The 18608-nt window shown below is 42.2% G+C and overlaps 1 long non-coding RNA gene across 1 annotated transcript; it reads left to right on the top strand.

The window, feature by feature from the left end:
- The first annotated feature begins 8190 nt into the window (after window positions 1-8190).
- Window positions 8191-12097, top strand: LOC308584296. Its single transcript, XR_014006752.1, has 3 exons — window positions 8191-8259; window positions 8846-8887; window positions 11871-12097. It is a non-coding gene; the product is annotated as an uncharacterized lncRNA (long non-coding RNA).
- Window positions 12098-18608: the final 6511 nt, after the last annotated feature.

Raw genomic sequence — 18608 nt, 5'->3', positions numbered from 1 at the left:
TATTTTCCCGATTTTTCAATTCCACCATAGACAGATAGGCCTGCTGTTCATTGATTTGCCTGCACAGTGGCCTTACTTCCCTTTTTACTTCCTCGGCCTTCTTATTAGCTTGTTCTGCTTTTTGATTTGCTTGCTCAGCCAATTTATGATTTTCTGCAGTTGTTGTTTGAAGATTCCCAATTACTTGCGTATTTTGGGAGACCTGCTCAGTCAGTTTATTAATAGTAGTTGTAACTTGATCAAATTTTGTATTTAAAGCTGCCAGCTGTTCCAGAATTTGTTTAGAAATTGGGTCAATCCCTCCTGAAGCCATATCCTCTAGAGCTGGCTCTTGAGCTGGCTGAACAGTTTCTCCTTCTTGTAATGCTAAAACAGTAGGGACAGATGATCTACGAGGCTGAACAGTTAATGTTGTTTGTAGCAGTTGCTGTACAGATTGTTTTGCTCTCGTCTTGGCCGCCCTTGTTTTCCCTGTGCCACTCATTCCACAGCTGTCTATGCGTCAAGGTCAAATTGTAAATCCCATGGGAAAAACAGTCCAAAATATAAACAACCACCCAGAAGATAGTCCAAATAATATGCAGTTCCCAGAGACTTATTAATCCCAAATCCACTAGAGGGAGCTCCCCTATAATTCAGAAGAAGGAAGAAACTTTTTCCGCCATTTAAACCAGCAATCCGGGGGAAAAAATTACAGAGGTACCTTCATTGTCCCTTTAAAGTTGCAGAGCTTTCCCAAAGTAAAACAAAGTTTCAGTAATGATGCAAGTAGCAATTTCTTATTTGTATCCACCAACGCTCAACAGTAACACTTCCACCTGATACAGTTTCCACAATTTGACAGTTCTTTTATATCCTGACAGCCCAGCGATTTGGATTTTCAACTTTTATAATCCACTAAATAGAGGAGAGGTTCCAGTTCAAATCCATTCAATTTACACAAAACTGGTCCTTTCCCCTTCTAAATAACCAGTTTGAGCTTTGCACGAGAAAAGCAACTTCTTTTTATAATCCCTTTCAAAGCGCTTCTCGCTTGTCAGAGTCTTTGCTTTGATCTTTAAGCAGAATCGGAAGGCGGACTTCCTGTTTTTCGTCTCCCGTTTTCAGCCGAATTTAAAAATTTTAGTCCCGAAAAGATTCTTATAATCCTTACTCACGAGTGTGAAGTTTTAGAGCCTGATATTCCAGGAAGAAAGGACAGCGCTCATCAGCAGCAGCCGCACGGCTTCGCTTCCGCAGAAAGAGCGATGAACTCACAGCACCGCTCCCCCTTCCACGTTCCGGAGCCCCTTACGGGGTTCCTTCACCGTTTCTGGGGTCACTCCTGGTGCCCGCCGAGTCCCACGGCCACGGGCTCACTCTGCCTGTGGTTTTTCTGGATGGGCCGTCGCTGTGCCGCAGCGCACGACCCTTTTCCGCGGAGCCCCTCTTCAGAGACTGAGGAGGACCGCCATTGCTGTTTCGCACTGCCTCCGGAAGCCGATCTCAGGTTCAATCTTGATCTGGGTCTTTCATTCTTTTCATCTTTAATTAACATACATTAATTCATAACATAGCCAAGTATAATTGCAGATGCGAAGTAAAATAAAACACGAGCGGAAAAGGATATCTAAAGTTCAACACATAGGAACACATATCCATGCCACTTTTATTTATTTGTTTAGACAATTCTCTCCCAACTTTCCGCCAAGGTAGTCAACCGGATGTACATCATTTTCTTTCATGAGCCTATGTGTCCCAATGGTGACTAAGGAACTAAGGGCATCAATACCATGCTGATGCCCTTAGTTCCTTAGTCACCACTACCTAAAAGGCCCTCTGCCTGCTTCCCTGTAACCTTGCCTCTCCCAGTGAAGGAACGCCAGAAGGTCCTTGAAGCTGGACCTCTATCTGCATACCTGAGGTTGTTGGTATTTGCTGCAGTTTCCTCTTAGATCTCTGCCAAAGGGAAAACAGCTCCAGGCTACAAACAGGTATTTCGTGCAACTCTCAGCATCCAAACTCTTCTCTCTTAACTCATCCTATGCAATTGATTCAATTTGGAGAACTTCCTAATATTTACCTGCAGAACAGCCTTTCTCCTGCTGTTTTCTTTCCATATCAGTTAACAGATTTCCTGTCATCTCACAAAAGCTGTTGCCAACTTCACGGAGCTTGGATAGAAAGGAAGTGGAATTTCGGGTAAGAGCTCGTCTGTAATGCAGTTTGATACAACCTCTTTGGGTTGGACTGCTCAGTTCGACTGCAGTTGCCATACCTACCAAGAAAGAAACTTTTCAGTGTGCTTTTCTCCTGGTCTGTACCTTTTTGAATGCATTTTGCTTAACAGGCTAGTTTTTGTGATTCATGTAGTTTTATGTCCATTGCCGCCATTATAGGCTTCCCATACAAACACCCACATAAATCAATGACTTCATCCCATCATTCATAAGTTATAAACACAAGCAAGAACAAGAAATGTAAGAATTAACAAAAAGAAAGAAACCACCAAGAAGATATAAGGAGACAACACTTAGCAGAAACATTGTTTAAATTGTTTTGATCAGTTGTACTCTGCTTTTCAGTCAAAAGGTTCCCAGAGTGGCTTATGTACTATTTAAAAAACAAAAAGCCAAAAATGGCACACAAGCAGAAAATGACAGGAAGGGAAGAGGAAAACAAAAACCTGAACTCCTTACCAATTTCTAGACAATCATGGCCAGCTGACCCAGTTCAGGACCAGGAGGTGCCTGATTCAGCTTGGCCTCCAGCAAAAGCAGATGCAATGAGCCCTACTTACTGTCTCTTCCCAAGAGGCAGTCTGGTGGAGCGGTCCATTAGGAGGTCCATCTTTCCTGCACTTCTTGCATCTCCCCTGGGAGCCTGTCCACTTTCCTTCCTTGGAGGTTTATAAGCAGAGGTTGGATGGTCATCTGTCATGGATGATTTGCTGAGATTCCTGCACTGCAGAGGTTGGAGTAGATGAGCCTTCGAGTCTCTTCAGCAGAAATGCTGCTTTTTCAGATGGTTTTTTCAGAATAAATAATGCTTTTAATTATTGCTTTTTTCTTCATTCTGATATCCTGATCTACACTCTACATCTTTACTGGAGTAAGAAGAAGAAGGCCTTTGCTCCTGCTAAAGGAAATAGTGATCAATCACTTTATATATCAGAGAAGCTGATAATACACTCAGAGCATATTTACCTCACTTAAAGAGATCTGAATGGAATAGATAAATAAAGAAGGTCGCTCTAAACCTGACCCAAAAATGATGATGTTGACCAGAGCTTCAGTCAAATAAGGACTTTCCATGCCTGTCCATCAAAATCAGTGACTATGTTGCTGTCCAGGAGAAGGTGTCTCCTGAACTCTGGGCTATGGTAAGGCCAGGCAAAACTGGGGGGAAGCCCAGTTTACCGTAATTTCTTACAGGAATATCCTCAGACAACCAAACATTAACACAGGGAACATGGATGGATTGTTAGATAACAAAATCTCAGACCCTCCAACATTCGGCCAATTAAACTTGGGATGTGCGTCTTTCAGTGCCATACTCCCAGGGAAATGAGCTCAGGCTTCCCCTCTCCAACTCACTGTCATTGTCTCCTCCTCCTCCAGTGGGGGCAGCATTGGGCAGAGGAAGCTTGGCTAATGGGTCCAGTGGGGGCAACCTGACCTGCATCACCAGCAGCTGCCCCTCCTTCACCTCCATGGGCTACAGCACTGCCGCCTTTTTTCAACCAAAGACATTTGTTTGGGTGCTGAACTTTCAAAGGAGCTGAGCATCAAAAATGGGACATCCAATCAGAAGCTAGGATAGCTTCTGTAAACCTGGGATGTCCCAATTGAATCAAGACTGTTGATGGATAAGCAATCTCCATTTCTAGTCATCTTGACGTCAGGCATAGCGGACTACTGACACTCTGATTGTTGTTGGACTACAATTCCCAGAAGTATAAACTGCAATTCCCACAAGCCCCGGTTTATTCTGTGTGGGTTGAAGCCAAAGAGAGAGGGAGACGTTATTATTAGCAGCATGAGGATAGGCTGAACCCACTCATGGTAGCCACTGACCCGACCTCCCACCTTAAAAAAAGGACACTAATTTCCTCAGTCCATTTCTCCACCCACTACCCCAACTTGGTTTCCTAACATTGCTTCGCCTTTCTATTACTGGTTTCTTTCTCCTCCCTGGAGTCTTCCTAACCAGTCAATGATCCCATTGTGGATGTATAGCTGAAGGAGCATCTCTACCCCCACCATTCAGCCCAGACATAGAGGTCCAGCTTCAAGGACCTTCTGGGGTTTCCTTCATTGGGAGAGGTGAGGTTACAGGGAAGCAGGCAGAGGGCCTTTTAGGTAGTGGTGACTAAGGAGCTAAGGGCTCCTTAGGGTGGCACCAGGGAGGGAAATGTCGTCGTGCCACTCCAGATTATCCGGAGGTTTGGGCTGGGCTGTCACCAATATGCTGGTGGCACTCAGCTCTATCTGCTGATGGATGGCCACACCGACTCGGCCCCGAACACACTGACCAGATGCTTAGAAGCTGTGGCTGGATGGTTTCGTGGGAGCAGATTGAAACTAAATCCTTCGAAGACAGAGGTCCTATGGCTAGGTCGGGATGGCATGGGGATGAGGGACCAAGTCCCTTCTCTGTGGGGCCCAATTAGTGCCATTGCCTTCTGTTAAGAGTTTGGGTGTAATCCTTGACGTCTCCCTTTCCATGGAGGCGCAGGCTACAGCAACAGCCAAGGCGACATTTTTACACCTTCACCACATCAAGCAGTTGCTCCCTTACCTTTCCCGTCCTGACCTGGCCACAGTGATCCATGCGACAGTCACCTCTAGGCTTGACTACTGTAATTTGCTCTACGCGGTGCTGCCCTTGAAGCTGTCCCAGAAAGTCCAGCGGGAGCAGAATGCTGCAGTGAGGCTCCTGATGGGGTCTCTGCCATGGGAGCATATTCACCCAGTGCTTTTCCAGCTGCACTGGCTCCCGGTGGAGTACAGGGTCAGATTTAAGGTGCTGAGTTTGACCTTTAAAGCCCTTCATGGCCTAGGACCCTCGTACCTACGGGACCACTTCACCCGGTATGCCCCACGGAGGGCCTCAAGGTCCATAAATAGCAACACCCTAGTGGTCCCGGGCCCTAAGGAAATTAGATTAGCTTCTATGACAGATGACCATCCGTGCACAGGAAAGTGGACAGGCTCCCAGGGGAGATGCAAGCTGTTCAGGAAAGATGGACCTCCTAATGGAACGTTCCACCAGACTTTTTAAAATTGTACATAAGCCACTCTGGGAACCTTTTGACTGAAAAGCAGAGTACAACTGTTCAAATCAATTTAAACAATGCTTCTGCTCACAGTTGTCTCCTTATATCTTCTTGATGGTTTCTTTCTTCTTGTTAATTCTTACATTTCTTGTTCTTGCTTGTGTTTATAACTTATGAATGATGGGATGAAGTCATTGATTTATGTGGGTGTTTGTGTGGGAAGCCTATAATGGTGGCAATGGACATAAAAGTACATGAATCACAAAAACAAGCCTGTTAAGCAAAAGAAATCTAAAAATGTGCAGACCAGGAGAAAAGCACACTGAAAAGATTCTTTCTTGGTAGGTATGTCAACTGCAGTCAAACTGAACAGTCCAACCCAAAGAGGTTGTATCAAACTGCATTACAGCCGAGCTCTTACCCAAAATTCCACTTCCTTTCTATCCAGGCTCCTTTAAGTTGGCAACAGCTTTTGTGAGATGAGAGGAAATCTGTTAACTGATATGGAAAGAAAACAGCAGGAGAAAGGCTGTTCTGCAGGTAAATATTAGGAAGTTCTCCAAATTGAATCAAATGCATAGGATGAGTTAAGAGAGAAGAGTTTGGATGCTGAGAGTTGCACGAATACCTGTTTGTAGCCTGGAGCACAGGACAGATTGTCAATATATGAGACAGGTGATTGTGTGGGTAAATCTTAGGATGGTGTGCAAGATAAATAAATGGCTTAGGATGATTTAAGAGAAAGGGGCCTGGAGGGTTCAGATGCTATGCTGACAGTTACCGGATTTGGCACTGCAACACTATAAGTAGAGAGAACCTCCTTGTTCCATCCAAACACCACTTCCTTCTGCCTTAGAGTGCCTTCCCTTTGGAAGAGATCTCAGAGGAAACTGCAGCCATGAGGTTCCTCTACCTGAGCTTTACTCTGGTCTTCATCCTCTTCCATGTTGTTGCAGGTAAGAGGGCAGAGGAAGGGAGTAGCTGCTGGAAATGCAGAAGGTCTCAGCTTCAATCCCAGGTATTTTCCCTGCCAGAGACCCTGAGAAACTGCTGTAGGTGGAACAACAGCATGAATTGGGTGCTTCCTATTCTATCTGGCTGCTTAAAAAGGGGTGGTGGAAGAGGAAAGTATTTAACAATATATTTAATATTGAAATTGAATACATGGCTTTTGCAAAAGCAGAAATGTTCTGGATACAGACTGAGCCACAAGGCAGGTTCCATGGTGGTCATTTATATTGCTGTGAGTTTAGAAGAGTTAGTGTGCATGATCCCCAAGTCCTTTCTAATTCCAGAGGTCCTGGATCTAGGAAGAGTAAAAATCTGGTGAAGGATTCCATTATGGACCTAACCCAGCAAGTTTCACAGCCAATGAAGAGATTGTTTCCCCTGGCCGAATGAGTGGGTCTTACCCCCACCTCACCTAGCTGGTAGCTGAGAAAGACTATAGCCGGCACATTTGGGTGTGAGCTGAGCAAGAGACATTGGCAACACTACTGGGGAGATTCCAGAAAATATCATTAACAACCTGCAAGATATAGGCTTGTTGGCTGTGCAGAAAAAAACCCAAGAGCAGTAATAATCATCATCATAATTTTATGATTTATACGACACCCAAGTGGCTGTGTGCAGCTCAGTGTCCGCACCCTTACAAGGTTCAGGAATCAGCTGGAGTTTTTTTAGCGAAGGAGGACCGATCTGACCCTTGCTTATTGTGAGGCAGCAGAAGCCTGTAAAGGTTGGTCATCCCATTAAATATGCATGGTTCTAGATTCGGAAAAAGTGGTTGGAAACCCCTTTGCCCCATTTCAAAGAATATATTTCCCTTCTCTTTTACACAGGGCAACTTTTCTGTGAAACGTTTGGAGGATCTTGCCAATACCCAGCAACTACAAACTGTACTTATGGGAAAATCCCATGGGGCTCCTGTGGCGACAATGGAATCTGCTGTAGTAGTAAGTGATATCCATTGAGTTCTTTTGCTTTGCAAAAGAGATAAAAATGCATTAAATAAATATATATATAAACAAGATGCCTCTCAAATCAACCATTCTATGAAAAATTGATTATGTTGATCAGTCAAATCAGGACTTCCCATGCCTGACAATCCAAATCTGCAAAAGGACTCTTGGGAAGTAAGTCATATCCATTGAGTTAATGGTCCTACTTACTTGTGAGTGCTTACTCCTTTATATTCCTGATTTCCTGATCTAAACTCTGCATCTTCACTGGAGGAAGCAGGGCTTGCCATGAGACTCTGGCAAACAGACCTTGGTGAACTCAGAGCCACATATCTCATCAATCAATGAGACAGTCCTCCGATACGCAGAGCCTCTGGGCCCATGACCATTGTCAGAAGTGCCGGGGGGGGGGAGGTGTGACACGCATAGCCCCCAGATCTGAGCAACCTCTCCAGGCATCTTCTCTCCAGAATGCAGCGTGGAACGGACATAACTCATCAGTCCCGGTGTGCAGCAGCGACACATACCCAAAGATATGTGCACACTCAAGCAGCAGAGTATAGCTGGAATCTGAGGCTGTGAGGTGTGGCATCTAAGTAATTTATTAAGCAATATATCCAGGACAAACCAATCATGGTGTCCTCTCACAGCTTGTCCAAGAGAGAGAGAGAGCAAGTACAAAAGTACAATCCCACGGAAGAGATAAGGACTGGCATCCGATCCCACACTTTCCAAGCATGGAATGTAAAAACAGACAAGTGATGTAACAATCACACATCCAGCAACAGGAGAATGAAAATACTGACAGCAGGAGTCTGTAAAAGTAGGCCATCCCATTAAATATGCAGGGTTCTGGTTAGGAAAAAAAGTAGTTGGCAACCCCTTTGCCCAATTAATTTTTTTTTATTTCCCTTCTCTTTTACACATTGCAACTTGACTGTGACTTATATGATGGATCTTGCCAATTCCCAGCATTTATGGAATGTCCATATGGAATAATCCCATGGGGCTCCTGTAGCAGCAGTGACCCCTGCTGTATTCGTAAGTGATATCCATTGAGTTGTTTTGTTTTGCAAAAGAGATAAAAATGCAGTAAATATATATAAACAAGATGCGTCTCAAACCAACCATTCTATGAAAAATTGATTGTGTTGATCAGTCAAATCAGGACTTCCCATGCCTGATAATCCAAATATGAGCTCACCATGAGCTCACCAGCTGGCCTCAAGTAAACCACACTTTCACTTTCAGCCTCGATCTCCCCATCGGTATTCATGGGACATAATAATACTGACTGGCTGTTATAGAAGGCTTTGGAAATTTTTTTATGAATGGCATATATATCCCACCTTTTTTTCCATGGAACACAAGATGGCTTCTAATTTAATCCTGACATCAACCCTGAAAGGTAGACCAGGCTGAGAGTGAGTGACTGACCCAAGGCCACCCAAGGAGCTCCATGATGATTTGAAGGCTGGTCTCCCATTTCCTAGTCCAGGACCTCAGGCTCTCATACTTGAAAGTGCCATTCCAATGCTCAAAACAAAACGGACATCAAATTAATGTTTCTTTTTGCACAGGAAGTCCTCTCAAATAATGACAATTTACTTCTCTATCTTTTGCACAGACAAACCTCCGGACTTTAGATCTTCGGAAGGACTCTGGGGAAGTAAGTCATATCCATTGAGTTGGTGTTCCCTCTTACTTGTGAATGCTTGCTCCTTTATAATCTTGATTTCCTGATCTATACTCTACATCTTCACTGGAGGAAGCAGAAGCAGGCCTTTGCATGTGCTAAAAAAATAGTCACCAATGAGTTTATGGATCAGAGTAGTGATAATATACTCATATAATATTAACTCTGTTTCTTTAAGTAAAAGGTTGGATTCAGTTCTGATGCAGCACTTCTAGGTTCTGCATCTTCTTTTAAGCATTAGAGCCTCAAGGTTTTCATCTGTCCACAGGGAATTTTGATACCGTGGATGTTCATATGTTCTTAACTGCTCTTAACCTGAAACTGTTCCTAACCTGAAGCACCACTTTAGCTAATGGGGCCTCCTGCTGCTGCCGCATGATTTCTGGTCTTATCCTGAAGTTCTTATCCTTAACCCGATGTAATATTTCTGGGTTAGCGGAGTCTGTAACCTGAAGCGTATGTAACCTGAAGTGTTTGTAACCCAAGGTACCACTGTACTGTGGTTTTGCTTTTGTTTAGTTTAAATTCTGCTACCTGTCCAAACTCTTGTATCAGCTCCAGTGCCTTAACTGCACTGCAGTCTGGGGCTTGTAATGTCAATACTAGAACATCCGCAAAGGCTTTTAATTTATATTGTTTGGTTCCTACTGTAATACCTTTAATTTGTTCATTCTTTCTAATCATACTTAGCAAGACCTCTAGAACTGAAATAAACAGCAGAGGGGGAAAGTGGGCACCCTTGCCTGGTTCCCTTCTCAATTCTAATTTCCTCCGAAACCACATTATTTACAATAATTTTAGCTTTTTGTTCCTGATAGATAGCTTTAATACCATTTAAAAAATCTTGGCCCACCCCCATACTCTCAATATTATATAGCATAAAACTCCAGGATACATTGTCAAAGGCCTTCTCTGTATCAATAAACATTAACATTGCTTTACAACTCAGAGTGATATAAGCTTCCTTCCAGGTTTCAGGAGCTTTGCCCTCTCGTAAAATCAAATTAGATACTTCTACCAGGGGTTGAATAAGCCATTCTTTCAGTGTCTTGTAATATTTTGCTGATAGACCATCAGGTCCCGGTGCCTTGCCAAGTTGCATTGAGTTTATTGCCTCTTCCACTTCCTGTCTTGTAATTGAACCTTTTAGTAGGACCTTTTTATCTTCCAGAATCTGCTACAAACCATTAGTCTTTATAAATTTCTCTATTTTTACCAAATACTCTTTGTCCTTCTTATACAGTTGTTTATCATATTTGTAAAAATATTTTCTTATGTCTACAGGGTTCTCTACAGATTTTTTTCTGTTACAATATTTGTGATAGTACTTTGCTTTTGTCTTTTCTTTAATTGCCAGGCTAATAATTTCCCACATTTATTTGCAGATTCAAAATTTCTTTGTTTCATCCTTCTCAACTTCCATTCTATTTCTTGATTTACAAACTGTGAATATTGAACCTGTAAGACGTTAATTTCTTTTTGAATCTGCAAATACTTTGGGTTTCCTCTGAGCTTCTTCTCTTTGTCTTTTAGTTGTTCCATAATTTTATCTTTTCTCTCATTCTGTGACTTTCTCCTAGTTGAATTTTGTTGTATCAGAAACCCTCTCATTACTGCTTTGCTGGCATCCCAAATAACCCTTGTTTCCGTTCCTTGGATCATATTAAGTTCAAAATAGTTCTTTAGGGGTTTTGGGGCCTTATTAACAATTGGTGTACTTGAACCCAGGTTTTAAGAGGGTAAACAACTGATTTGAGTGTTTTCCAAGGTTGGTGACCAGAAAGGTACAAGATTTGAAAGCTGTTTCTTTTGAGGAATATTGGAGGAGCTCAGCATGTTCAACCTGGAAAAGAGAAGGTTAATATTTGCCAGGCTGCAATGGGATATTTTTCCAGAGGGCAGGACTGGAAACAAAGGGGTGGAAATAACAAAGAAGCAGGTTTTGAGTGACAATCTGTGAGGGAACTTGTCATTGAAGATCTTGCATTGAGCAAGGGAGGGACCAGTTGATCTCCAGGTCACTTTTGGCTCTCCATCCAGCTGTAGATTCACTGAACTTTATCCTGCTCTTCTTCCCAAAGGAGACTGGGGCACAAATATCTCTACTCATTTCATATAAAACTATTCATATAAAACTATTTTTAATTATATTATCTATTTGACTTGTATACCAAGCTTCATCAAAACATCCCAGGGCAGTTCAAAAGATAAACACAGAAGATAAAAGCACAGATGTATAAGGAGAAAAATTGAAAAGAGATTTTTGTTTCTTGCCTTTCTTGGTTATAAGTCTAAGATCAGGGGCTGTTTTCCCTTCTTTTAAAAATGCTATCTGTAAGTCCCAGTTAACTGTTACTTTGTTTTTTTCTTTTATGTTTGGAAAAAGAAATAAAAATACAGCAGATAAATAAATAAGGCCCCTCTAAACATGACCATTCTATCAAAAAATGATTATGTTGACCAGAACTTCAGTCAAATCAAAACTTTCCCCGCCATGCCTTTCCATCTAAATCAGTGACCATCTTTCTTTCCAGGAGAAGGTGCAATATAAATTTCAGAATTAAAGATAAAATAATACCTTTCCTGTAAGATGCTGTGTCACTTTGGGGGTCCAGCCTTTGCCATCACCTTCTACAGCAATGGAGTAGGGGATCCTCAGGTCTCCCTGAGTCTTTGTGTGGTGGAGTCCTCAGAGTCAGTGACTGTCAGTGGCCCATCCTGACATCCAGGATGGGCCAGGGGATGTCAGCACTGATCTTGCAAATTCCTCTGAGAGCTCTTCTGGGGCTGCACCTGCATGTCCTCTTCCTTTCTGCTACAGATTCCTTAAATGTTCCATTGAGTCCTTCCAACACTACAGTTTTATGATCCTCCCTCATCTCCTGAAGGTGAGCAATCTGACTCCAGACTCATGAGAGTGTAATCGATTACAGATTTGCTTCTTTCTTTTATTCAGGATAAACATCAGTGTGTGATGAAATGGAGGGTTCTGCCAGAAGGGAATCACCAAACGCTGCCCGTCTGGTCTAACTCTTCCAGTTTCCTGTGGCTTCAATGCACAATGCTGTTCCCTTCAATGACATCAGTGAACGGCCCACATCCATAGGTGTGAAAGCGTGATTGCTACACTGATTCTTCTGGATCTTTGCTTGTGGAAGTGGTTCTGATCAATCCATTTGTGAAAGCAGGCAATGAAATAAAAATCATCTAATTAAACGCAAATTAAACTGCAATTGCAAAATTGTATTTTTTCATTTTTTTAAAAAAAGCATCTCAGACTAAATATGACCCACCTCCAGTGGAAGCACTGTTGGCTTTTTTTGCAGTATGGTAGCGCTGCAGAGAGCTTGCTGGGGAGACCATGCATCAAAAAGGGACTAAAAAATAACTTAAAGAAGATTTTAATAAGAAAAACAAAAACTCCATTTACACTAAATACATCAACAAACCAGACCCAACCACCAACCCATCTCCCAGGGTAATGGGAGAGCTAGGCGCTGCTCCTTATATACTCTACCCAATTCCTGACACAGTTTAATCAGTACAACTCAGCAGCAACTGCTATGTTTCACAGCTGTAAAGCTGGGTCTCGTTAGTTTGCTCTGGCCCTTGCTCCAGCCCCTTAAAGACACACACATCGGGTGGAACAATGATGAACCTTTACATGTAAAGAAACCATTCAGCATTTCCCCTGCGGTTCATCATTGTGGAACAAAAACATAAAGCATACTTTGTACATGTTTTTCATGTGTAACTTTTGAAAGTGCTTTTGTAAAAATGTCCGCAATTTGATTGTCACCTGGAACATATTGAAATACAACCATTTTATCAGCAATTAGTTTCTTTTCAAATTCTAAACGTAATCTTAAGACTCTAGTGCTCTGCGTATTGGTCTCTGAACACAGGATAGCAAGTCCACTCTGGGAATCAAGGTAAACTTTTACTGGTAGTGTTACTTGCATCTGTAGGTCTGCAAATACTTGCAGATACCATTCTACATCACGAGTGGCCTGAACGCATGCACATAATTCACTCTCTGTTGTGGAGAGACAAATAATGGTTTGTGTCTGGGACTTCCATTCAAATGGACAACCGTTATAACAAAACACCATACCAGACACACCCCTGCAATTATTTTGTTCCACTGCATGAGATGCATCGCAGAAAATTTCAAAACCTTTGTCAATACTTGTTGTAAACTGCAACCTATAATGTTTGGTATTTTTAAGGTACATTACCACTCTCTTAAGAGCAGAGAAACATTGTGTAGTGGACTTTCCCACAAATTTTGCCAGAAAGTGAAAAGCATAAGTTATATCTGGTCTTGAGAGTCTTTGAATGAAATTTAGCTTGCCTATAGCAGAACGATACAAAGTTTTGTTAGGAAATGGCTTATCTTCACCTGTAAAGGTGAAACCACACACCATAGGTGTTTCCTTCCCATTTGCATTTTCTAAACGTAGCATTTCAACTAGATCATCCATTTTTGCAGTTTGATGAACCAGAAAAGATCCATTTTTGCCTTTCTCAATTTGCATGGATAAGTAATTTTTAGCTATGCCTAATTCCACCACATCAAATTTCTTCTGTAACTGTGAAACTACCTGTTCATATTCCTGTTTAGTTTTTGTAGAAATTAACACGTCATCTACATACACACATATTTTTGTTACAGAGTTTGCTCTTTCCTTTATAAACACACAATTGTCTGCCTTTCCTTGTGAAAAACCAATATCTAGCAATTGTTTTGCTAAAGTTTGGTGCCAATTCCTTCCACTTTGGTGCAGACCATAAAGGGATTTATTTAATTTGCATACCAAACATTCAGCATCGTCTATGCCTTCAGGGACACGCATAAAAATTTGTTCTTTTAAATCTGCAAACAAATATGCAGTTTTTATATCTAGGTGATAAACAGAATGTCCACGTTGTGATGCATCTTTTAACAAAAGCTTAACTGTTTCATATTTTACACTTGGTGAATAGCACAAATCATAATCTTCGCCTGGAATTTGTTGAAAGCCCCTAGCAACTAGTCTTGCCTTGTACCTTACAACTTCATTTTTATCATTCATTTTAATTCTATAAACCCATTTTGAATCAATATGTCTCATATCTGGGGTTTGTGGTACAAGAGACCAAGTGTTATGTTCTTTTAAAGAAGCTATCTCGGAGTTCATAGATTTATACCAATTTACAGCTTGGTGCTTAGGTAAATTCTGAACATCATTGTAGCTTTTTGGCTCAAAAACTGCCTTATTGGCATACACAGTATTAAAATGTTAATCTGCAAAACGTTGTGGCTTCTGTCTCTTTCTATCTGAATGTCTCAGTCCGGAAGGAGAGTCAGACTCCTCAGACTTAATGGGACTAAGTGAACCACTAGTTTCAGGTTGTAAATCATCACTATCAAATTGAAGAGGTGCCTGTAGGCTAAGCTCACGGTCAGAAAACTCAAGAGAATCTAACCTCCCCTCGGGTGCCTGTGACTTTAAATCCTCAAACAAATTATCAGATCCAACAGGCTTTTTGTCTTCTTCCATTAATTCAGAAGACCATTTCCTGCTGCTGCTGCTCCTGCTTCCTCTTCTTCCTCTATCATTTATACCATCAGTATCTTGGAAAACAGCAACTCCATTCCAATTTACAGTTTGTATCATGCTTCTGGTAATATGAAATTTGCCAGTTGCTGGTATGTAAATTCTGTACACCCCCTGCTGGTAGCCCATTAATTTCCCCTGAACACTACGTTCACCCAATTTCTCCTTAGCGGGATAATGCATAATTACATCTGAACCCCAAATACATAGGTATTTCAGATTAGGGCGTTTTTTAAACAGCTTCTCATAGGGGGTGACATCTAAACCAGAATGATAACCGCGATTTCTAACGTAACAAAAGGCATTGAGTGCTTCAGCCCTAAACGCTTTGGGCAGATTAGCATCGTGCAGATAAGTTTTAACCCCTGCCTGCAAGTCACACTGCACAACTTCAACAAACCCATTTTGCCAGGGACTTCGGGGGCAAGATAACACATCAGTAGTCCCCTGCACTTCCAGGAATTTCTCAAAATCCTCAGAAACAAATTCCCCACCCCGGTCAGAAAACAGGTTCTTAATAGGTTTGTTAAAGTGCATTTTTACCCAGTTGCAAAAAAACCTTGTACTTCTCAAATGCTTGGGACTTCTCAGCTATTGCATAAGTCCAACAATATCTACTATACTGGTCTATCAGGGTAAGCCAGTACTTCGAACCTCCTAATGATGGTGGGAGTGGCCCAACTAAATCACAATGTACACGCTCAAATGGCTCAGTTACTTTCCTATCTGAGCACCTACCCTTGCGGGCAACCTTAATCTTATTCTTGCAACAGGATAGACACTGCATAAAGAATTTACATGGTTTTAAGTTGAGGCCATTGACAATATTCTTTGTCTTAATTACATCAGCAAAATTCAGGTGTCCCAGAATTCTGTGCGCCTCATGGACACACCCAGAATGTGGTCTTACATTCCTCAACCCCTGGCTTGACTGTGCTGCTCTGCAATTTATAGGCGATTGGGAGTAGGTGCGAAAATACAGTCTATATAAACCATCAGAGTCCTGGGCATACAATAGACGTTTGTTCCCATCGAAAAACTCACACATAGACTTTAAGAAACGCACAGTTATGATTTGACGAGCAAAGCACCTTACTGATAATAAATTGTCCACTGACGGGCAGTAAATGCAGTTTGTTATTGTAATGTTTAAAGAGTCAAGTTTAACAGTACCCCTGCCAAGCTACTGCAGGACTTGTGAATTGGCTAAATGTACATTACCAATTTCCTTTTCGAAAGAAATAAACAAGCTTTGATTGTTGCAGAGATGCTGAGATGCGCCTGAGTCCACAATAAAATAATTCCACTTGGCACCTTTAATTCTTTTACGATCTGTAGTCCGAGCGTGAAAAGCTCGTGGCTCGTTTCTGTCTCTACTATACAATGCCGGCTGCTGGGCTGACGACCGTGATTGACGAACAGAAACAGGCTTGGGAGTACTTTGCTTTCTTTTGGATCTGCAGTCCCTTGCAAAATGTCCTTGCTTATTGCAGAACCAACAACGCTTTGCAGCTTTAAATGCAGTTGTATCACCACAGGTTTGCATATGGTGTTCCTCATTATTTCTGGAAACAGGAGTGCTTATGGCACAAGCCTCCCTTCTATCCAACTCGCCCATTAATCTTGCCGTTACCCCTTCCACAGTTAATTGTGCTGGTGGAACGGCAGATATCTGGCTAGCTATACCATCAAAGTCCTCATTAAGGGAACATAGAATGATAAAAATATACTGAATATCAGGTATCTCCATGTCCCTTTGAATTAATTCGCCGCGTATTGCCTCCAGACGTCTCAAGTGTGCTGCCAAATCACCACCAGGCTGCAACTTCGTCTGGTATAACTGCTTGAAAAACGTCAATGCAGACGCTGACTCTTTTCTAACATGCACTGCTGCAAGACTGTCCCACATTTCTTTGGCAGTTTTCTTATTTCTTATATAGACTACTTGCTGGTCGCTGACTGCCAAATTAATTATCACCCTGGCTTTTGCATCTCCTTTCGACCAAGCATTAGTTACAGGGTCAGGAGGGTCATCAGTTACATAGGTCCATACTTCTCTAGAGGTCAAAAGCGCCTCCACCCGAAAAGACCATATACTATAGTTCTCATCTGTCAGCTGTGGGAAGACCAGAGCCTTCTCAGCTTCAGGAACCCAGTCAACCATTCCGGAACTCTTCCAGACCCACAGAACTACGCTAACAGGAGAAGGAGTTTTCAAACTTTTCTGAGAGTCCAAAAATATGCAGTCATCCACTCAGCAGCTGGGCCCATAACCAAAGATGTTGGCTTTTTTTGCAGTATGGTAGCGCTGCAGAGAGCTTGCTGGGGAGACCATGCATCAAAAAGGGACTAAAAAATAACTTAAGGAAGGTTTTAATAAGAAAAACAAAAACTCCATTTACACTAAATACATCAACAAACCAGACACAACCACCAACCCATCCCCCAGGGTAATGGGAGAGCTAGGTGCTGCTCCTTATATACTCTACCCAATTCCTGACACAGTTTAATCAGTACAACTCAGCAGCACCTGCTATGTTTCACAGCTGTAAAGCTGGGTCTCGTTAGTTTGCTCTGGACCTTGCTCCGGCCCCTTAAAGACACACACATTGGGTGGAACAATGATGAACCTTTACATGTAAAGAAACCATTCAACAAGCACATCATATCTGCCCAAGATCCCTCTTGACAGAAGTTCTCATCCCCAAGTCCCAGGAGCAGATAACTGCAGTCATTGCTTTTCATGCATCCAGGCAGAGTTTGGGTTTCACTGCCAAGTTGGTTATGTGAACATGGGTTGGATAGGCTGAACTCAACCCAGACTGGAGCCATGACCTAACTGGAGCTGATTATTAAGGAGCCACTGCCTTGGGGGTGCCCATAGGTCACTGAGAGTGGTATTTAATGCTGCTGAATGCACCCCAGTTTCATTGATTTCCATGGGTGTACTCTGAGAAGGACTAAGAATTTTCTGAAGGGGCAGTTTCAGGAATCTCTGAATTAGAGAAGGAACTTAGGGAGGTGCCAGGGAGTGTGGGATGGGGGGTAGGGAAGAAAATGAAGAGTCAGGAGGGCTATGGTTGCCTAATGATCAAGATCTCAGGTTCAATCTTGATCTGGGTCTTTCGTTCTTTTCATCTTTAATTAACATATATTAATTCATAACATAGCCAAGTATAATTGCAGATGCGAAGTAAAATAAAACATGAGCAGAAAAGAATATCTAAAGTTCAACACATAGGAACACATATCCATGCCACTTTTATTTATTTGTTTAGACAATTCTCTCCCAACTTTCCCCCAAGGTAGTCAACCGGATGTACATCATTTTCTTTCATGAGCCTATGTGTCCCAATGGTAACTAGGAAACGCCAGAAGGTCCTTGAAGCTGGACCTCTCTCTGCATATCTGAGGTTGTTGGTATTTGCTGCAGTTTCCTCTTAGATCTCTGCCAAAGGGAAAACAGCTCCAGGCTACAAACAGGTATTTTGTGCAACCCTCAGCATCCAAACTCTTCTCTCTTAACTCATCCTAGGGAAGGCACTCTAAGGCAGAAGGAAGTGGAGTTTGGATGGAACAAGGAGGTTCTCTCTACTTATAGTGTTGCAGTGCCAAATCCGGTAACTGTCAGAATAGCATCTGAACCCTCCAGGCCCCATTCTCTTACTCATCCTAAGCCATTTATTTATCTTGCACATCATCCTAAGATTTACCCACACAATCACCTTTCTCATATATTGACAATCTGTCCTGTGCTCCAGGCTACACACAGGTATTTCGTGCAACTCTCAGCATCCAAACTCTTCTCTCTTAACTCATCCTATGCAATTGATTCAATTTGGAGAACTTCCTAATATTTACCTGCAGAACAGCCTTTCTCCTGCTGTTTTCTTTCCATATCAGTTAACAGATTTCCTGTCATCTCACAAAAGCTGTTGCCAACTTCACAGAGCCTGGATAGAAAGGAAGTGGAATTTTGGGTAAGAGCTCGGCTGTAATGCAGTTTGATACAACCTTTTTGGGTTGGACTGTTCAGTTTGACTGCAGTTGACATACATACCAAGAAAGAATCTTTTCAGTGTGCTTTTCTCCTG

Source organism: Podarcis bocagei (assembly GCF_964188305.1).
Source record: "Podarcis bocagei genome assembly, chromosome: 3".
Classification (NCBI taxonomy): domain Eukaryota; kingdom Metazoa; phylum Chordata; class Lepidosauria; order Squamata; family Lacertidae; genus Podarcis; species Podarcis bocagei.
Note: the sequence above shows the minus strand (reverse complement) of the source record. Positions and strands in the feature narration are given on the sequence as shown.